The 23,090-nt window shown below is 32.5% G+C and overlaps 1 protein-coding gene and 1 pseudogene across 4 annotated transcripts in view; both read left to right on the top strand.

The window, feature by feature from the left end:
- Supt3h (SPT3 homolog, SAGA and STAGA complex component) overlaps positions 1-23,090 on the top strand; it is a 468,296-nt gene that overhangs the window by 26,283 nt on the left and 418,923 nt on the right. The window contains exon 1 of one of the 4 annotated variants that reach the window (XM_058573176.1): positions 10,624-10,642. The exons of the other annotated variants lie outside the window; for them this stretch is intronic. The gene's annotated coding sequence lies outside the window, so the exon portion shown is untranslated. Of the gene's footprint in view, positions 1-10,623; positions 10,643-23,090 lie in introns of those variants that run through there. 4 annotated transcript variants of the gene reach the window in all.
- LOC131423481 (eukaryotic translation initiation factor 1-like) lies at positions 210-10,570 on the top strand (annotated as a pseudogene).

Here is a 23,090-nt window from a genome sequence, read left to right on the forward strand (position 1 = left end):
TTCTGCTTTGTTGCATTGAATTTTCTATCCCCTTGCCAGTACTACATTATTTTAGTTATTATAGCTTCTTAATATGTTTTAATATTTGATATTACAGTTCAAGTTAATCCACATAAGCTTTCTTTTAAAAATGTTTCTGGATTTTCATTTTTATTCCTCCAGTTGAATTTTTAGGAATCATTTCATCAAGTTCCAAAACAAATTCTTAAGTGCACATTTTAGACAGTTTCATTTTTCTTTTCTTTTTCTGATTTTTGTTATGTACTCAAATTTTAGACATTGGTCTTTGCAATTCATTTTACTTTTAAAGTTGATTAATGAAGTAATTTTACATTTAGAAAGTTTATTTGAAACAACACTGGATAGAAACAGCAACAACAACTAACTAATGAGTGAGTTGGTTTACCAGTTTATGATTAGAGACTGAAAATCTTCTCAATTTTCTTTAATATTTGTTTTTCTTGTTGAGATGTAGAATTTTGCTGTGACTGCAGTGTATAAAACTCAGCCAACTTATTCTTAATTTTAAATCATACAGTCATTGTCTTATTAAATGGTGGACATGGTTGGAAATAAGAGGCAAGTTTAATTTTTTAATAGGAATGTAAAACTGCATTCTAATATATATATAATTATATATTGATGATAATATATATATATATAATTATATATTGATGTCTAATTTCATAGAGAATAAATACATTTATTTTATAAACATAATTTTGTGATCAGTTTTTTTTGGGCTATTTTAATGCAAATATTTCTAGAGTAGATTGTGGACATTTTTAAACTACTTACAGAAAGAGTAACAGGTATAATTGCACTATAGTCCATTCCACTTATGAGATGCTCTATCCAAGACATCATAGAGGCATAAAATGTACTTTGCTTTCTATGATAAGTTGTCCTACTTTGCCATTTTATTTGAATTTGTATATTTGAATAGTTTTTATGTTTTCTGTTTCATTGCAGCTACTAATTTTGTTGCTGTTGTGTCAGGTTTTTAGTTTATGATAGACTGGGAGCTGCGGTGTTTCACCTTCTCCCTTTTCAAATGCTATTCCCACAGTCTACTCTAGACTATTAATCAAATGTATTAGGTCGTATCTAAAATAAGAGTCATAAGGTAGGAAAATCTGACATACTTTATTTTCTGAAAAAAAAATTACTTGATCTTAATAGCATTTTTGAAAGTTGAGTTGCTTGTTTCTCAATTTCTTTTGTTTTATTTTCAAAGGCTGAAATTGTCAGGTAGTAAATATAAATTCATTAGTTTTATGTTATTTAATCCCTTTTCAGTGAAATAATGTTAGGACTTTTACTTAGATTGTTGGATTAGTTCTGTATAGTTTTTTTTTAAAGCTTGTATAGAAGATCTGAAGTAATGATAATTTTTAATTATGCCTAATTACTCTTCATACCATTTTGAAGTATTAGGCAAGGCCTCTGGCCAAGAAAGGAGATAGGGAAGCTTGAGAGTGGTGAAGGTTTGTAATGCCAGGAGTAGAGTTAGGGAGAGAAAGCTAATTAGAAATATGGTAAGTGTTGCATAAGTTGTTAAGGGTTCAGCTGAGCATAGTCATCTCTTGGAACTAATAGGATGTCAACAGTAAGGTTGTATAGTTTTCTATAGCAGTGCTTAGCTGCTGGGCACAAAGCTCAGAAATAGATGATTAGATTGATTCAAAAAATTGGAAGGACACACCGTAGCTTGGGAGGCCGAGGCAGGAGAATCACAAGTTCAAAGCTAGCCTCAGTGAAGCAAGACACTTAGCAACTCAGTGAGACCCTGTCTCTAAATAAAATACAAAATAGGGATGGGGATGTGACTCAGTGGTTGAGTGCCCCTGAGTTCAATCCCCAATACAAAAAAAATTTTTTTTGAAGGACAGATGTAGAAGAAGGTTATTGAACTTGAGGTGTTGGTGATTCTTATCACTGAGCCTAGTCTGGTAGGGAGGGATGGGATAAAAAATACAGTGGGGTTTATTGACCTGGAGAAAAATGGGGGAAGAAGAAGAAGAGATTTCAGTGAAGAAAAAGGGAGATAGAATACCAGTAGTATTTAGGAGAACTAGAAAAATACGAAATTAACAGAAAGTAGATGTATCATCTTGGACATATCCTCCAGGAAGTTTCCTCTGACCTTTCTGGTATTGTAAATTAACTTTATGTGTTTGGCACTTTGTGCTACTCCTGTAAAACTCTTCATTTTATGGTGGTTTATTTTATTTATTTATATTTTCTGAAATAGAATTACAGGGATTTTTTTCTTGTTTTACAGTGCCTAATACCTAGTAGATACCTGTTAAGTGTTGTTTTTGTACAATGACCAGGAAGTTGTGATAATAGTGGGGTAGCATATTAGAAGGACAACCTCCATGGGAATGGCTGCAGTTGAAAAGAGGTTAAAGTCTTCAAAGTAGCTGGGTGTGAGGGTGCACCCCTGTAATCCCAGTGGCTCTGGGGACTGAGGCAGGAGGACTGAAGGTTTAAAGCCAGCCTTGGCAGTTTAATGAGGGTGTGAGCAACCTACTGAGACCCTCTCTCGAAATGAAAAAATAAAAGGGGCTGGGAATGTGGCTCAGTGGTTAAGTGCCCTTGGGGCATGGGTAATCTTTATATAGTGCCCATATTAGAAATTCAAATGACTGCTTTGTTTTGGTCTTTTTCTTATTTTTTTTTTAAGACTTTGAACATTTTAATGTATTATCTTAGGTAATTTTTTTTCTTCTTTATTATTAACTTTAGAAGTAAAGTTTAACATCCCAGTATTCTCATTACACTGACTTTATTTTTTTCATCTTAGCCTCATGAAAAACAGTTTTAGGTGCTACATTCTATATTTGGAATTCTGATTTACTTGGCACCTCTTTACTGCTTCCTTAGAAAATTATAATATATATGAAAAAAACCCCTAAAAATAAAAATTATATATAATATACATGGTTTTTGAAAGGAAGGATACTGAAAGTTTACAAATACAAGTGAGTCCTATTTTAAAATATCTCTGAAACTTATTTATGAAATCCAAATAACATCATTCATCTGAGTTCTTGGGTGTGAATTAAATCAGATTATACGTGTAAATCATTTACATAGTGTTCTGTGCAGAGCTCTATATAAATGTTCATACTTTTAAAATTAGATTTTTTAGCATTACAAATAGAATATATATATATATATACATATATATATATGTATATATATATATATTTTTTTTTTTAAAGAGAGGGAATTTTTTAATACTTATTTTTTTTAGTTTTCGGTGGACATAACATCTTTTTTATTTTTATGTGGTGCTGAGGATTGAACCCAGCACCCCGCGCATGCCAGGAGAGCGCACTACCGCTTGAGCCACATCCCCAGCCCCAAACTTTAGTATATTCTTGTAGGACCAAATATCAGCTATTTAGAAATTGCTGTAATTGGTGTTGACTATTCCTCTCTTGTTCTCACTTTTTAAACTGCCAGCACATATTTAGTTCTTTATTTTACTTTTATATTTGAGATGACACTGCAATATCGAACTCACTTTAAAGTGATGGGCAAGGACATACAGACATACAGACCTTAATTTTTTTATGTGCTTTAAGTTCTGTGTTCAGCTATTATAAACTGCTTTGAAAATGTAATGATTTCATTTAGGTATTACTGGGATGTCTTAAATTTCATAATCAAAAATGGACATTTACCTGACCCCCAGAACCTTAAACTTTGTTTTTTGTTGCTTTCGTGTTTCATAACTTTTTGTTAAAAGACACAGTGGTATAATTATAGCCACTTTTGGGCTGTGGCTGTGGTTCAGTGGTAGTGCACTTGCCTGGCATGTCTGAGGCACTGGGTTCGATTCTCAGCACCACATATAAATAAATAAAATAAAGGTCTATCAACAACTAAAAATATATTTAAAGAAAATTATGGCCACTTTTCAGAAGCCAGACATTATTTTTACAAATTATTCTTTGCTTCGAAGTTAGTTTTTCCCCCTATTTTTCCCTTTCATTTCAACTCTTAATATGTAATCTAAAGTACTGCTACTCAGCATAGCCAGTTTGGGAACTGTGACTGATCTGTGATCAGTCTTGAGCCAGAATGTATATCAGTTTCCTACTTCATTGAGATAGTTTTCTTATGCTACAAGTATAATTAAGTGATGTGTATTAGAATCACCTTTGTAAAAAAATTTTTTGTAGTTGTAGATGGACAGAATGCCTTTCTAAAATTTATTTGTTTATTTATTTTTTAATGTGGTACAAAGGATGGAACTCAGTGCCTCACACATGCTAGGCAAGCCCTCTGCCACTGAGCTACACCCCCAGCACCTAATGCATTTGGTTTACATTCTGGTGCAGATGTCTTACTTCTGTTGTAGCCTTGAAACAAACATTTCTTAACTAGTATTTGTTGGCAGACCACATTGGTTCTAGAAAAACAAATTTGTATTGTATGCTAATCTTTTTATACAATAGTATTGTAGTATTAGAATTTAATGCTTTTTGTTTATTCATTCAACAAATACCTTTGATTGGCTCTGGAAATATGGCAGTGAATGAAACCAACAAACAGAATTCCTAATTTCATGTAGCTTTGAATTCTAATTCATTTAGCAATAACATTATTAGTTCCCCAAAATGCTGTTGTTTTTGTAGTAAATTCTTGTACTTTACAGATTTGCGCCCTAAAAGCCTTTGATTTAATTATATATACCTTTACATAGGTAGCAGGATTATTTTTAATTGCATTTTTCAGTTCAGATTTTTTTTTTACCTATGACTTATAAAACCTTTGAAAACAGTAATTTTGTGTTTCAGCCACCTTCTACTTCTACTTGAAATTAGTTTTTTTGAAGCAAGGATCTTTTGCTTTAGAGGTCATAGAAGGAATGAGTTTCCAATACAATAGAATAGTGATAACATGAATTGATTATCCAGCAAATGGAATAGTACATTAAACAATCATCGTTGCCTTTTTTATGTTACTGACAGATGACCTGTTGGTCAAACTTGAGAGTATTTCATAGGTTACACTGAAATATTATTATTGATATAATTTTATTGATGAAATATAAAGACTGGCAAATTAAATTGATGAAAACCAATGAAACAACATATGACTTCAAAAACAAGTCCTCTAATGCAGTTGTTCTCAAATTTCAGTGTGTGAAATATGTATGTAAAACCATTTACCAATATCTAGACATAGAGCATTTTACTGAAATAGACATCTTCTTTTGAAGTATGAATTATTTGGTAAATAATATCATTTTATAAAAATACTTTTTGTAGTTGTAGGTGGACAGAATGCCTTTATTTTGTTTATTTTTATGTGGTGCTGAGTATCAAACCCAGTGCCACACGCTTGCTAGGCAAGCACTCTACCACTGAGCTCCAGCCCCAGCCCCAGCCCCTAACATACTAATTTTTAGCCTTCATATAGGTAATGAGAAGAGATTTCACATTTTTTTTTTTTAGTGAAATGAAAAACATTCTATTACAGTCATATTTTAGAATCAAATCTGGTAAATCATTCTTTAACCTTGTTGTTCTGATGAAGTGAAATTTTTGTTTACACCCTATTATTTTATACATAAAAGTTATTCATTTGAATTTCAGCCTTTTATTGAAGATACAGCCCCATAGTATTGTGTTTCTTTATTTATTGTGTTTCTTTTACTTGTATTTCTTTTTATTTTGCTTTCATAGACAGACTAGCCTTACTAAGGATGCCAGAGTTTAAAAATGTATGGAAAGAATGGAACACTTTGTTGCATTTATGTTTATTAACTGATTTTAAAAAATATTAAAGGGTGAACTTTGTTTTTTAGTTGTAGTTGGATACAATACCTTTATTTAATTTATTTATTTTTATGTAGTGTTGAGGATCAAATGGAGTGCCTCGCCCGGGCTAGGTGAATGCTCTACCGCTGAGCACAACCCCAGCTCAGAACTTTTGTTTTTCTCAGTTATCTTCCAGTAATGATACATGCCTATTCTTTTTGGGTTTATTATGTATAATAGTGATTTAGGTTGAGTTATTTCTTTTGTGTACATCTACCACCAACAGATTTTAAATACAGCTGTAGAACTTTACATTTGTAACTTGAGAAACATGGAAATACTTTTTAAAAAGAAAATTGAAACACTATTCCTTAACAATTACACATAAATCAGTGAAATAGAATTCATTTAAAAATTTATAATTTCTTACTGTAATTTGCTATATGTCTTAATTTTAAGCTGGTGTATGTAATTTGAGTTTAGATATTAGCCAGACATGATATAAATACTAAAGCCTTAATATGATGTGTGTAAATAATTTTGTTTTTAGTTTTGGCATTTTTGTAGCAAATTTACACTTAGATTTTAGTTGGAAACATGTCCATTTTTTTTTTTTTTAAATTACGAAGTACCTGCCACCTTTCTTCCTGTCCAGCCATAAATGCTATTTTTAAAGTTTTGTCCTTTTTCTTTTGTGGTATTTAGCATGTCCTTTTCTTCTTTCTCCTATAACTGTTAACAAATCTCTTTTCTAAGTCTTCGACATTGTGGTTCATTTGTTCATCTGTCTGCTCATTAATTCAAGAAACGTTTGTATGTTAGGCATTTGACTAGATGTAGGAAGAAAGTGAGCAGAAGAGAGAAAGAAAATGAATTCTTGTGTTCTTGTGCTGTCAGTACTATGCAGTATGTCTTTTGTATCTTGTGATTATGTGATCATCGATGAGAAGTTTTGCTGTTTTCATTTTACAGTTGTGGATTTAAATTTAAAGAAATTAGAAATTTGAATAAAAATAATTTGTAAGTGGAAGAGGTAGGCTTTGACACCAGGAATATCTGATTTTACAGTGTTGTCTTCTTACATGGATTATAGGTGAATAAAATAAGTACACTTCTTGTTGTTTTGGAGTGTGTAGTTAAGTGTTCATTTTTATAGAGTATGTAGTTTAGTGTTCTTTGACTCTGTGCTTTGTGAAGATGAATGTGGGGCTGCTCAGGAAAGGGAGTGAGGTTCCAGCTCCCTGTCAACCCTTCTTCAGCCTAATAGTCTCCTTTCAAATTTGATTTTATTTATTGGGTTTTCTTAGAGAATCCCAAGAGAAAAATGGAGTTTTGCAGTTTTAATCATACTAGAATCACCAGCCTAGAATTATATATGTTTATATATGCATAGAGAGAAACTGAGACCAAATGATGTAGTAGATGGAGATGAGTTGGAGAAGAGTTACGGATGTACTACTGTGGGAATACAGAGGGAATCCGTCATGACCTAGGAAACATTTCAGTTAAAGAGATGAAAACTTGTGAAAATAATGCCATTCTTCAAGGATAGGTGTTAATACTATAGACATTTTGGGGGAGGGTGGTACTGAGGATAGGTAGGAAACATTGCAAGTAAGGGAGACAGCATGATTAAGACCTAAAAGCAAGGATGAGGTACTGATAGCTTAATGTGTCTAGATAGAACTTGGTTGTAGGAAATATAGATTAAACTATCAATTAGTATCACAATGTGGGAAGCTTGAATGGTAGGCTAAGGAGTTTAGTCTTTTCCACAGGCCATTTCCACCAAGGAAAGTGAATTGTATCATATGTCCCCTATCCAGAACCTCCACTCTTTTGACCCCTTTGCTGATGCAAGTAAGAGCGATGACCTTCCTGTTGGCACGAAGATTATATTCCATATTAGAATTCAGCAGAGAAATGTTAGGAAGACAATTACTATTGCCCAAGGAATTGCTGATGATTATAATAAAAAGAAACCAGTGAAGGCATTTAAGAATAAATTAGCCTCCAGTGGTACTTGAACATCAAAAATATGGAGAAATAATTCAGCTATAGGGTGCCTGACCAGTGCAAGAACATACACCAGTTTCTTGTAGAGGTTGGACTGGCTAAGGATGATCAGCTGAAGGTTCATTGGTTTTAAGTGCTTGTGGCTCACTGAAGCTTAAGTGAGGATTTCCTTGCAACGAGTAGAATTTCCCTTCTGTCCCTTGTCACAAGTTTAAAAACCTCACAGCTTGTATAATGTAACCACTTGGGGTCTGCTTTTAACTTGGACTAGAGTAACTTTTTCCTGTAGTAAAATGGAAAGAACCATGCTGTCTAGTCTTAAAGTCTCTCACTTAAAAATTTGAGATCAAGCAATAGGTGCCTGGCAAAGTCCACCCTGAAACAAGTAATAATGTGATGTTTCAGCAAAGCCCAGATCCCCAAGATCAGATAGTTGTGTCTGACCAGAAACTCTTCACTCAGAGTCCCCTGTCCTAAGAGTGTTATGACCTCAACAATCTAGAGGATGGGGTAAGACAGCTGTACCACCAGAGGGGGTCTTTGGTAGTTAAAAGAAAAAAGTCCCTGGTATCTAACCTGACCAGGTGGGCAGAACTCAGGCCATTGTCCTTCCAGTGAGGTTGTGACATCTGGCTTGCGGCCAAGGTTTTCTTTGTGACCAGACATATTCTAGCAAAGGGGTATCGAAACTACAGAAAGTGAGGCCATCTTAATATCAGTTAAACTTTTGACAAGGGAACAAATGCCAAACTGATGTTACCAGTCCTGTAGCAGCTATAGAACCTGCGACTCACTGGGCTGGGGTTGTGGCTCAGAGGTAGAGCACTCACCTAGCATGTGCAAGGACCTTGGTTCCATCCTTAGCACCACGTAAAAGTAAACAAACAAAGATATTGTTTCCAACTACAACTTAAAAAGAAAAAAAGGAACCTGCAACTCACTCGCAACAGCTGCCCAGTGCCATGTGAAGTAATAAACTGGTTTTGTTTTCTTTTTCCCTTCTGGTTTTAATGTTATGTAATGTATTTTAAACCCTTGTTTAAATAAAACTTGTTTTCAGGGGGAAAAAAAAATTTAAGATTGTCTGTTGTCTGCTTGTTTTATTGTCTCCCTTGTCTTTGCTCTGAGTCTTGGTATATCACATTCTTTATTTCTGAAGTGGCCTTCCTCTTCCACAGAGTCTTAAAGGCAAACTCACCTTTCATATTTAAATTTTTTCTCTAAGCCTTCTTAGCTAAGAGTCAAGTGTTGGTTTATACATAGCTTATTTACCCAGTTAAATGCCTTTTTTGGATACTGTTAATTTTTAATGCATTTTGTGTTTGTGGCAAGCATAGGCTCTTAATAGTTATATGTTTTAAAGTGGCTGAGTGCTTAAATAATTGATTGTTACTATTCTAGGTGATATTAAAAGAGAAAACTACAAACTTTCTGCTATAAATTTAGAATGTAGGGCGATGCTCATGGTATACTAATGAAAAGAAGGTTCAGAGAGAAGGAAAAGAGTAATTAATGCATGAATGGGTAATAAAGTGTATTTGCAGCTAAAGGCAAGCCTGTATTAGTAGTGGACAGCAAGAACAAATGCATGGGTAGGGGGAGTTTTAGGTCAAGTAAATGAGGGAGTTTCCAATATATAAGAAATAAGGTAATCAAAAGTTCTGCCTAAGTAGTCCTTTTTTTTTTTAAGTTGGAGATGGACACACAATATCTTTATTTATTTGTATGTGGTGCTGAGGATCGAACCCAGTGCCCTACACATGCCAGGCAAGTGTGCTACCGCTGAGCTACAACCCTAGCCCTGCCTAAGTAGTCTTAATGAAATCTTTTCAAAAGATGTTTCTAGGGGTTCTAATGGACTAACTTTTAGTATATGGCTGAATCTAGCAGATGTTTTCTTTGTCACATTTATTTCATATTGCCTTTAATCTCTAAATAAAGGAAATATGAATACTCTGGCTTGATAATTCTTCACACGTAATATTGTCTTCAGTATTTCTCGTTTTATTCAGTCAGTTGTCTTGGAAGAGTCGGGTGAAGAATAGGCAACTGTGATTGTAAAATATTTTACTAGTAAACAAGTAATGTGGAATATCAAAGGGAACTACATGCGCAGTGGAAGTTTGAAGCATCTGCTGTCTAAATTTCTAGAGTGAATTATTTAAGGCAGTATTTCTTTCTTTCTTTCTTTTTGGTACCAGGGATTGAACCCAAGAGCACTTAACCACTGAGTCATATTCCTAGCCATTTTTATTTCTTATTTTGAGACAGTGTCTCACTAAATTGCTTACAGCCTTGGCTAAGTTGCTGAAGCTGGCTTCAAACCTGCGACCCCTCTGTAAAGACAGGATTTGGGAGCTACTATAGTATGAATACTAGGAGCCAAATGGTTTTAATCACTGTAGCCATGGCTCACAAACTGTGCTATTTCAAAGCTACTAAATATTGTCTCAAGAACATGGAATTGATAGCATTTGACGAGTTAGTGGTGAGATATCATTGACAACATGAAGAAACATAGATGAGTAGCTCTTAATACTGTTGTGCAGCTTAATAATTTGCTGAATGTCTCAAATCATTGAAGACATTGCTCAACAGGAGGACTCTCTTGTTCAGTCATGGGTATACTGAGGAGGTGGGTGAATGTGAGCATCATCTTCAGATTTGAAAAGTTGCCTTTTGGAAATGGAATTAGATGAAAATTTTCTGTAAAAAAGTCTCTTGATTCCCCCAGAATTAGGAATTAGAAATAAACAACCTGGTGCTTTTCTTAATGTCAGAGCTCTGTAACAGATGAAGAAGATGACTTCAGGGACTGGTAATAAACAAATTGGACACTCTGATAGGTGAGTATTGTTTTGAGCAGACTTCTCAAACTTTGTTTCCTGGAGATCTTATTAAATTGTAGATTCTGATTTAGAAAGTCTGAGGTAAGGCCTCAGATTCTTTGTTTTAGCGAGCTTTCAGGACATGATGCTGCTGCTGGCCTGGGGACCACATTATGAATAATTGAGTTTAGATTTCAGAGGATTTAAGGATTGAGGTGGGAGGGAAAAGGAGGGGGCAGGGGATTAGCAAGGATGGTGGAATGTGATAGACATCATTAGCCAAAGTACATGTATGAAGACACGAATTGGGTGTCAACATACTTTATATACAAACAGATATGAAAAATTGTGGTATATATGTGTAATGAGAATTGTAATGCATTCCGCTATCTTTTTTTTTTTTAAATCAATAAACAAAAAGGATTTAAGGATTGGAAAGTTGGTTATACTCAAATAATTGTCAGATTGAATGTAGGCACTTTACATTTTGTTTAATTTTCACAGAAAACTTTTAGACTAGGTGATAGTATGTAGATGAGGAAATTTAGACACGGGGTTTAAATAGCTTGCTCAAGTTTATAAATTGTATAATTGGGATTTAAACTTAAAGAATATCAAAACACTTGTTATGTTTATCATGTTCCATGACATTCTGTGGTTTTTGTGATAATAATTTGTTGAGAGCCACAGCCGAAGGGGCCCCAGCAAACTTCCAGCTGCCGGCTGATGATTGGCTCACAGCGGCCCCAGCAACATCTAGCTGATTGGCTCCTCTGCGGTGATGCTCATTGGGCTGTTTCCCTGCCCTTTCAGACCACAGAGCTGCTCATTGGGGGACTTTTTTGGCTCCGCCCACGTGACCCAGCCAATCGGCCTCAAGAGCAGGAGGATTGTGGGACGTGGAGAGAAGCTTGTGTGGGAGAGAGAGGCTTGTGGAAAGCCGGTGGTGGCAGTTGAGGCTCTGAGGGTTTTTCCTGAGAGGCTGTTTTGTTTGGCGTGTGTGGTTCTAAAAATAAAGTTAGTTTCTTTTGACAAGTGGCTCCTGATTGTGCCCAGCCAGACTGCAGCAATAATTTCTCCACTTAAAAATAGTTTCTAATTCGGTCTTTGGCTCTATTTCTTGCAGCTAGAGCACATAAAAATGAAAAAATGGTTCCCTGTATCACAAACTTTTTGTATGGTTTTAGGAAAGATAACCTTTTCAAACATTAAAGCATACTATTAACTGAATTTTTAAGTTGTAATATTTAGTCATTTTTTAAATTAAAAATATTGGCAAATATATAAAAGACAAGTTTTCTTGTTTCTTGCCACTTCTTAAACTTTACTGTTTGGGGTCCCTCTAACATATACACACATCCCTTTATAATTAAAAAAAAAATGAGATTTTGTTGTATATAATTTTTTCTTTCTAAGCACAACTTTCTTAATGACAAAGAAAAAAACTCTTCCTACCCTTTCCCATTTTCCTCATAATTGTTAGTATCATCACGGTTCTATCTAGACTACAATCTCATTTTCCTTATTTTTTCCCTCACCTAATAACTCTGCTGTGAAATTCTTCTATTCATTTCTTTTTTTAAATAATTTTTAAAAAATGTTTACTTTTTTAGATTTAGGGGGACACATATCTTTATTTTATTTTTATGTGGTGCTGAGGATAGAACCCAGTGCCTCACGCATGCCAGGCAAGCACGCTACCACTTGAGCCACATCTCAAGCCCCTATTCATTTCTTTATAATATCTTCCACTTCCCTATGTTTTTTGTGTTCAATCTCAGTTGTTGTATACAATATTAATGACTACTACCCATGCTGTTCCGAAATTTATAGTATTCTCTGCTTCCCTGATTCACTACTTTTGATGTACACAAAACTTTTTGTCTTACATCTTTAGTGTCTTGTGATGAAATAAGTGTGAACATTTGTGGAGCCTATTTTAAGGGCAATGCATTATCTTAACTCTGTGCATTTTTATTTCTAATTACATCTTTTTCTAATTTCTTGCATCCATTGTCAAGTAGGCTACTAGAATTTAACTTGTATTAATATCCCAACTACTGAAGACTTTTAACTTATTATACCATAGTTATTTCAAAAACTATACTGTAGTTTGCCCATTTCATTGCTTTCCTTCTCTTGAGTTGTACTTCTTACTAAGTTGTCAAGACAAACTCACTTTTAACCTTTTTCTCTGGACATTTCTCATCAAAACAACATGTTTCCTTTTCTAAAGTGTAATGTTGAGTTTTACGCTTGTATATGAGTTCATTTAATTGGTAAATGTATCTTACTAGTCTTCTTAAAGTTGTTGGTTTGATCATTAAAACATAGTCTGTCAAGTTAAGTGTGGGTGCAGAATGATTGGAGAAGTCTGCTGATGTTTGTAGATCGCCAAATAGCTTTCTCTTCTCCTCAGTTCTTTATTTTGGTAACAAGTCTTGTTTGACTACTGTCACTTAGGGGTTTTAGTCAGGGCATCTTTTTTCAGTAAAACCACATAGACTGAAAAAACATAATTTTACAGTTTTATTTCACTTTATACCAGGGTAAAAAGTAGGTACAGTTCTTTTGTGGCTTCTCTGAGAATTTTTTTAAAAAGTAGTGTTGAATTTGTTGTGGATGAAATTGGGGTGAATAGTACTTGTCAAAGATCGTTTCTAGAATTTTGCACAAATTTTGTTTCTAGAATTTTGTATCTTCTTGGTAGTCAAAGAAAAAGGTTCACTTACCAGTGAATCTTTAGGAATTTTACAAATGAATAAGGATTTAACAAATTATAATTAGAAATTAAGGTTGTATAGGTCACTTAGCATAAGTTTGGGGGTACATTTTAGGTAGGACAGATACTATAACTCTGGTTTAGGAATACAGATTAATATAAGAACTGGGATTTGACTCCAGATCTGACTGACACCAGGGTCCATTGTTGTACCATTATTATTTTAATTTCATACATAAGGAAAGATATCAATTTTTGGTGTTTAAGGTTTAATTTTTTAACTTTTAAATGGATTTTCAATACACCTGTAGTATATGCTGTGTGGTATGGACATTGAATAAGATTATGATGATTGGTTAGGAACTGATTTAGTTCCTTGAAATTTTCACTTTCTAATCAAACCTAAACTAAATCTTATCCACTGATCATATACTGTTTTTGGTTGGGAGTAGTGCTGGGAATTGAACCTAGCAAGTGCTACCACTTAGCTATATTTCAAGCCGTTTTTTATTTTGAGACAGGCTTCATTAAGTTGCCCAGACTTGCCTCAACTTTGGGATCCTCCTGCTTCAGCCCCTTGAGTAGCTAGGATTACAGGTGTGCACCACTGTGCTACGCTCCCTTGATAAAATTCTTTTATTTTGTCTGAGTTCCTTTGGTTCTTTCTGATCAGTCTTAAAGATGTGTGTTAAAATAATTGAGAAACACAAAGATTATTTCCTTTTTTTTTTTGTATTTTGTCAGTTTAAAAGCTTTAGAGAAATTATGTTTTGGACAACTATCACTTTTGCCAATGAAATTGAGAACTAGAAAGTTACTTCATTAAGGTCACGGGTAACACTATGAAGTAGTAATTAAGGGTTAAAAGGCTTGAGATTGAATGTCAACTCTTCAACTGTGTGACCTTGAGCAGGTTTCATTACTTCATTCTGTTTCCTCATCTGTAAATAATTATGGTACCTACCTCATATAAGAGACGTGATAATTAAAGGAAGTGATGTTTATAAAAGGCTTATCACAATACCTGGCACAGTAAACACTCAACAAGGAAAAACTAACATGAAAACAAAGTACAGTTTCAGCTGAAGTGTACTCTGTAAAAATCATAGGTCTTGTTAGGCACTTTGATTTTTCAAAATATATGAATATGAACCCAATTAAAGTTTAAAATACTGTATTTTTGGAGTAGATTCATCATTACTTAGAATAGCTATTTGAACCTATTAAAGAAATAAAAATACTGATGTTTTTGGCTTTGTTCATCTTACCGAATCATCTGTCCTTCTTTATTTTCTTCATTAATGTTATTAGTCTAATGTTAGATGACTAACATCTCTACTAGAAGAAAGGGAAGGAAAGAAAGGAGCTATTAATGTTCTATTTCTTGTGAATAAGCTTTAAAATGTTTAGTGGGGAGACAGTTTGGAATTGATTTTTTTTTTTTTTTTTTTGTATATCCATCTTGTCTTTTACCTTATTTTAGGGCATATTAAAAGTTCGCCTTCTCTTGACTCCCAAATTGGCTAATTTATCTGGGCATCTTTTTAAAAAACTTCCCAAGGCTTTTCCTCCCTCATTTGTTATCCCAAAGCCTATTCCTCAGGCAGTTCAGTTGATCAGCCATATTTAGATACCATTGGATTATACAATTTATGTATAGCTCTGTGAACTCTTTAATGGAACATACTCTCTCAATTAAATTTTTTAGAAAAGCTAAGTAACTTAGTGAGACCCTGTCTCTAAATCAAATGTAAAAAATGGCTGGAGATGTGGCTCAGTGGGGAGTACCCTTCCCTTGAGTTCAATCCCAAGTATCAAAAGAAAAAAGAAGTGTTATAGTCAAGTAAAAAAGCCACTTGATTAACTTTGAAAGATATTATTGGCAAAGACTTTTAAAGAAAATTTCTGAGCTGTTTGTATGGTCTTAAAATAACTAATGATAGAGATTAAAGTCATTAGATCTGAACTATTTGTGCCATCTGACTACTGATTAGAGTGTATAATGATATTATTCTTTTAATGTGTTTAAATGTAAGTACATACATAGAACATATAAATTAGTATCATAGACATGTAAGTCATATTTTTAATTTTTATTATTTTTATATTCCTGTGTTTCTATGTTTTGTGTTACTCTGCTTAGTATATGTTTCATGAAATGGTCTGTACTAATAGGAGCAGAACTAGGACTATAATAAGACAAGCAAAGTGCCTAAGGCACAAAATTTAAACAGATTTTCTTTTTGAGGGTTGTATAAGAAAGAGTATGCTTCCTTAAATTTTATACCTTAGATGCTTCCTGTGTCTCATCCTAGTCCCAGCTTTAAAGTAGTAGTCTGCATATAAATTATTTGATTTTAGTTTAGCATAGTCTCATGCCTGCTTGCAAATTTAATATAAAATATTGATAAGATGAAAGTAATGTAGTCAAATCCAAATTTATGTTATCCAGAATAAAAATGTTAATTATTTGAAAAAATTACATATTCTTGCATGCTCAGGAATTGTCAGAACTTTGGAAAGTCCATTTTAGTAGACACTGAAATAGTCTGACACTGAAATGAGCTTGGCTGTTTTGCTTACTGGTAGCTACCTGAAGTCAGTGCTTTTGTAGCTAATCATAAGTTTTTTATTTTGATGTATAGTACCCGTAGCTCTTTAAACTTATGGGTGGTCATTGAAGTAATTAATATGTAGTGACTCCAGTTTTGCTACATTGTATTAATTTAGAATTCTTTGAGAATTTGCCTATGATTTGTGTGTGTGTGTGTGTATGTGTGTGTGTGTGTGTGTGTGAGAGAGAGAGAGAGAGAGAGAGAGAGAGAGAGGGAGAAAGTGCGCTACATCTGGAAATGCTCAAAAGCTGTTTGCCTTTTTAAGAGAACAGTCTGCAGTGAAAGTAGGGCTTCTTTAGAGGTGAGGTTCAAGTTAAGGAATCATGAACCATAATGTGAGGAAGTATAATACTGTGAATTATTTGGCATACATGCCTAATGTAGGCATTGGCTGTGATAGCCATTTGTGAAGTATCACTTGTAGAAAGCTAGAGAGATAATCTACACAGAACTTTCACTGTAAACTCTCAGAATGTAAACTAAACACAACTTAGTTTTTTATTCAGTAAGGACTAAATTCTATAAATTTGATATGCTTGTAGGGTCCATGATTAAAGTATAGTTAGGGTATGGAAGGAACAGTTAGAATAATGTCAAAATTTGTATATGTGACATCATTGTGAAATTAGGATTTTTATTCTTTGAAGTTAGAATTTATTTAAATACACTTTCTTTTTTCCAAAATAAATTTTTATTTCTACTTACAGTGGTGCCAAGATAAGTTTTCCCAGGTAGAATTATTCAATATTTAGGTCCACTGATAGTATTTAAAATAAAAATAAACCCATAACAACCAAGGGTGGAGGGGTGTCTAGATTTGTTTTTAGCTTTCTTTTTCATGGCTTCTCAGAAGTGTATCATATTATAAATACATTCAAAATGTTTTGCTCTGAGGATATGTAGCATTCCTATAAAGGTTAAATCAATAAAAATGATTTGGACACATTCCTAAGCATGGCTAGAACAGGTAGCTCCTTGTTTTAGGTACCCTTGAGTTTCTGGAGCAGATCACTATGGCGTAGCAAAAGAACTTACTAAAAGTTGCTTTCTATGTGTAGATGCATCAGCTTTAATAAGATTTTCTAGCCTTCTAGAAATGAGTATTTTAAAAGTAGCACTGTATGTATTGATTTTAATTAGGTACTTGAAACTCAGTTTAAAGTTTGGAGGTTTTTTCTTTTGAATGCTGAAGATACATCATAATTGATAAGGAAGAGGTACGTACAGGAAAAATGCAATGGTCAAGGCTTTTCAGCAAATTTAGAATAAATGATAGTACTTTGATTAAAGAAAGTATCACATAATGAAAAATTAGGAATTAGATATTTCTTTATAGTGTTGCCAATTTAGAAGAAAATTCTGTAGTCATTGAGTTGTTCCGTTCATTTGAGCCGTTCAGAAGGCAAGCTTAAGTTTGAACTTTTATTTTAAAAAGCATATGTATATCTTCTGAGCTCAAAGTTGGCCTTTTGTTATGTTGTTATTGCAAGTTGTTTTATTTCATGTATTTTTGCATTTTTCTTGTTCTTTTTATATTTGAGTATATAAGTTTTCTGATCACAGTTTTATAGCTACTTTTGAACAAATATATGTCAGTTTATAATAATGAATAAGACCATTTTTCTTAGTTTCCTTTAAAGCAGAGTTGAAGATGTTAAATGTTCTTGTATTAAAAAGAAAAAAATTGCAATGAATTGACCGTGAATTTGAATAATGTTTTAAATAAAGATAGCCAAGTTGATTTACATGTATTAATGAAGTCTTATCATATAAAGTATCTTTCTATCTTTTGTACATGAAATATGATTGATTACTTTATAAATAAATACTTTATATAGAATAATGTGTTACATTATTTGTTGGAGCATATGACTTAATTTCATAGCTAAGAAAATGGTTTGGATATGTCTCAATAAGATTTTTTAATATATATATATATATATATATATACGCACACACACATATATTTAACCACTTAATAATAAATAATTCAGCAATTTAAGTAAAATATTTTGCTTTATTAAGAGAATAATTATTTAATTGTGTTTTGATAGATTTAGAATGTTTATGAAACTAACATTTCTGTGATACCATATTGCTGCATATATCTAATAATCAACATATGTTTGTAAGTTTTCTTTCTGGGTCCTTGTTAATGATGATTTTAAAAAACTGAGTGTGTATTTTCTAATCTTATTGGTGCACTTGAATATTTTATTATGCTGCTTATGCATGTTATAAGGGAAGTATACTTTTAAATCTTTACTATTGGATCAAGAAAATTCTTCAGATAACACTATTGCCCTTATCTAGCTAAGGTAATACCATTTTAAAATGAGAGGGATGATGGTTGTAAAAGTTTTAAAAATGTTGTTTTCCTTCTAAATTATGGAGGAAGGGAGGGAGTGTTGCGGGGGCGGGGGAGAGAAGAAAAAAGGGAGGGAGGGAAGAGGAACTGGGATGTATGTGTTTGTGTTTGTTTAGTTTTAACAACTGGAAGAATTCTGTGTGAATACTGGAGTTTATAAGAATTTGTAAAGAAGAATTTCTGCTGTGGAGAGAAGGTGGGATCAATGATCAAATGTTGGATTACATTGCATTTATATTTACGTTCCTTTACAAATGCACTGTAATAAATTGTCTTTATGAATAGTATCTGCCTTATGGATTGTCTTCTATAATATATTCATTTTTGTATTGAACTTTATTAAGAGAAATAGCAGTTTTTTTCTGCAGTTTTTGAAGAGCTGAATTACTTAAAAACTTTACAAATTTCATGAGAAGTAAAAATTACTAAGTTATCTTTTCTAACCGGTTATCTTACCAAACAGTAGCATGCTACTTTTTTGATGGGTATTTTCTTACAGACTTCTCGTAATGTCTTAAATTTTTTCAATTAGATATTTAGGTTTTTTTGTGTGACATGCTTACATAATTAGATGGGTATCAGTTTTATAGAAAACACAGAGATCAATTATAGTGTGGATTTTTAGCATAAGGAAGTTTTCTTTCTGTGATACCATATTGCTGCATATATCTATAATCTGATTGAAGTTAATGAAATAAAGTGAGAGTTCACTTTTCTCCATAAACAGGGTTTTTTGAGCTTCATTTATAGAAAATACCTTTTCATATTATTAAAGCGAATCCATACCCTTTACCTTTTGGAAACTCAGAAATCTTTTTTCTATAATCAAGTGACTGTGATATAGCAATGAATTGAAATACTAATTATAGAATATAATGCTTTATCACATAAGTATGGTGATCCTTTATTTTTAGTTTCAAAGTGAATTCATGTTGGTTAGATCATTTAAATAATTTTAAATTATTTGGTAGAAGTAATTTAGCCTTTAAAGGACCTTTTAATTCTGTAACTCATCTTGTTTGGGGATAATACATTAATTGATGTGGTTTCCATTTATTAGAAGAAAGCATGTTTATGAAAAAATATGCTTTAAGGTTAGCTCCTGTTCTTCAATAATAACAAGAAACTTAAAATGTTTTATAGGGTGTTGCTTACATTCATTCAACACTGTTCCAAACCTTGAATATACATAGGATATTTTTCATTTAAAGATTAGCCTGGGAATTTGAAGTTTTAAATTGAGAAGTTTAGTACAGAGATTTTTTAAAAAAATAATATTATCAAAATGATCATAAACTAATGATCCCCACTGCTTTGTTCACCCAGTTTACCTGGAGAATGAGTACACATATAGAAGATATATCTGTTTAACTTACAGTCAGGGTTGCTCTTTTTGATGCTATCCATAAACAGGTATCTCTTATCAAATTAATTCTATTCATATTTGTCCTTGTAAATGTAGTGATTTATGTAGCCTACGTCAGTTTCTAATAATTGTTATTAAGTGTATATCTAGAAAATTATGGTATTAATTATTTTTACTTCTTGAATTTCTTCACAGATGCCTAATCTGTTACTGTTTTTATAGATGTTTCTCAGTGTACATGCATAAAGTATTTTTAAGGAACTACAAACAGTACCTCAGTTAAAAATTTACAGTTATTTTTCTTGGGTAAAGATCATTATTCCAAGTTCTGTAGTCACTAGTTTGTATGCATTCACACTCATACATATGTAAATTCTGTATATAAAAATTTTAAGTCAAACCAGTGGCCAAAGAACTTAGGTTGAACATATATGGCAGGCATTTTGTTTCTTTATAAAAATATTCCCATGTTCATATAAAGTTTCGTGGAATACCACAACATTGTTATCCTAGTTTTTCCAAAGAAAGACTGTGGTATATGTTTTAAAAATGTTACTGATCATTGTAACTGTGTTTTGGCTAGCATTTTTCCTTTATTTTTTGCTTTTACTGAACCACAAAATAAATTTAGTTGTGAGATACCTGACCATAGAAATAGGTAAATAATGGTTTGGCATACTCAAGATTTATGTAATTTTTTTTGGGGTGCACTATAAATGTATATTTTAAGTTTTTGGATTTTTTGAAAATATTTTTTGTAGTTGTAGATGGACACAATACCTTTATTTTACTTATTTATATGTGGTGCTGAGTATCAAACTCAGTGCCTCATATGTACTAGGCAAGTGCTCTACCACTGAGCTATAACTATAATCCTAGCCCATATTTTTGGATTTTTAACATAATCTTTTTTATAAAAATATATTTATAGTTGCTAGCATAATGATTCCAGGTGACCATAATAATGTTAAAAAGTCATTGGAACTGAAAACAGTATAATAAAATAAGTTATTCAACTTTGTGATAAAAATTATTTGCCTTACATAGGATATTTAAACCTACCATACCTTGTTAGAAATGGCACTAATCGTATGTAACTCAAGAGAATTGTCAGTAGAACTAGTGGAGATAACAAAGACTTTAAACTAGTTGTCAAAATAATCTTAATTACATTTTTGAGAATAAAATGGTTAATAGGTAATTTTCTAATATCAGTATAATTTTTAACTAAACATCATTAAAATTGTATTAATTTCATATGTGTATAGAAAAATTTCATTTCTTCTGGCAGGAAATATAAAAATGATGAAAATCATTGAATCAAGGTAAACTAACATTTATCATCTTTCACTTAGAGTCTAAATTATACTAATAGGTATGTATGATTTCAGGCTCTTTGATACATGCTAGATTTTACTTTTAATGGTACTGGTGATTGAACCCAGGACCTTGCACATATGAGGCAAGTGCTTTCCTACTGAGCCATACCTCCAGCCCTTATATATTGAAATTTTGTATATTGATAACAATATAGGATACATTTTTAGGAAACATGAATAACATTTTTTTTCACTGCAAATATTAAATGCTTAGTGTAGCAACTAGCCTTTAAAGGACCTTTTAATTCTGTAACTCATCTTGTTTGGGGATAATACATACATAAATGGTTTCCATTTATTAGAAGAAACATGTTTATTAAAAAAATATGCTTTAGAGTTAGCTCCTGTTCTTCAATAATAACAAGAAACTTAAAATGTTTTATAAGGTGTTGCTTACATTCATTCAACACTGTTCCAAAACTTGAATCCTATGTCCTTAATAGTAGTATAATGGGGAGGAAATTCCTATGAATTCCACATAAGGTGAAGATATTGTGTACAATATAATAAAGAAGCATTGAATGTTAGTTGCTATACAGGTCTTAAAAAGTTATTTGGGAATGTATGGTCTGTTTTATGTGTATTTTCTGTTGAATGGACAAAAGCCTGTGGTTAACTGTGGTTAAAATTGTAAGGAAACTCCCTTTGAATAAGGTATAGAGTTTCACCATTATTTTTTTTTGAATTGTAACACATTAATCAAAATATATATCCAGCAAATTCCATAATCTTTTTGAAATGACAAGAGGTTGTACTAAGGTATATTATTTCATTATGTGAGAGTTCCTTTTAAAGATTTGTTTAAAATATTAAAACATTTCAGATTTGATGAAGATTTTCCACATACTTTAGACAGAATTCTTAAGAAAATAGTCAAGTATTGAAATTTATCATTATCTTTATTATAGTAGCTTAGTGGTAGTTTTTTTTTTTTTTTTGGGTAGAAGTTAGAGTTCATTGACATAAGAGGGAAAAAGTAATGCATTAAGGTAACCTGTTAGGAAGTCTCTGCCTAAGTTTGCATTGATTTTGCTAGTACCCGTTTAATAAGCCTGGCTTGGTAAATGACTAGAGAAAAATAGTTATGCATTGTATAATTATAATTATAATCTTGGTTTTGGCAGGAAGGATTTTTTTTTCTTTTCATATTGAATTAATGGTATTTGTCTGCTTGGCCACATGTATAATATTTTTAAAGAGACACTGCAGAGGTAGATAGTTCTAGTGAATTCTTTATATAAATATGTCTCTAAAGACTTTAAGTAATAGAATTTTCAATCTTAATGCTTATGATGAGCTTTTGCATGACTTCACTATTGACATAGAATTGTCAACAAGTGTCTAACAAGTGTTAGAATAGCATGGAAGGTTGGTATTTGTGTGCTTTGGAGAGCATTTTGATGTTACCCTGTTTTGCCATGGGTGTTCAAGTATGCACGGGTGCATCATTAATCATAGGAAATGCAAAAATAAATAATTCAGTCCCATTGGATTTTTTTATATGAATACTTACCTTTTCCTTTTTTTATATATACAGTTGAGGTATTTAGGTAACCCCTAACCTTTTGCTTTAACAAAGAAGTACAGTATAAAAATATTACCACAATTTTCATTTGAGCAGCTCTTGAGAGAGTGAAAAAAAGCCCTCTAGATGAATATTTGTTAAAAAAAAAAAGTTGTGATACAGAATGTCTTAACTCAGCCCCAATATAGTACTTGAGGACCACCAGTGTGTAAAATTGAAAGCACATGAGTTTTGAAGCACTAGAAAAGGTTTGTAATTGATTAGCGCTGCTTGAAAGTATTGAAGTACAGTGAGATTTGATTTGTGAATGGTTCTATTCAATAAAGATTAATTCTGTGTGTTTGATAAAATCTTCAATGAGTTAGCTACCCCTGCCCCCACAGTTTATTTAACCATCAAATATTTCAGTGTTCTTCTAACAAACTGGAACATTTATATCTTACTGGATTTAACTTTAGCATAACTGATTTAAATAAGTCAGACTATTAGTG

This window comes from Marmota monax, unplaced genomic scaffold, assembly GCF_021218885.2.
Source record: "Marmota monax isolate L192 unplaced genomic scaffold, Marmota_monax_Labrador192_F-V1.1 WCK01_AAM20220418_F8-fsc00187, whole genome shotgun sequence".
NCBI classification, from domain to species: Eukaryota; Metazoa; Chordata; class Mammalia; order Rodentia; family Sciuridae; genus Marmota; species Marmota monax.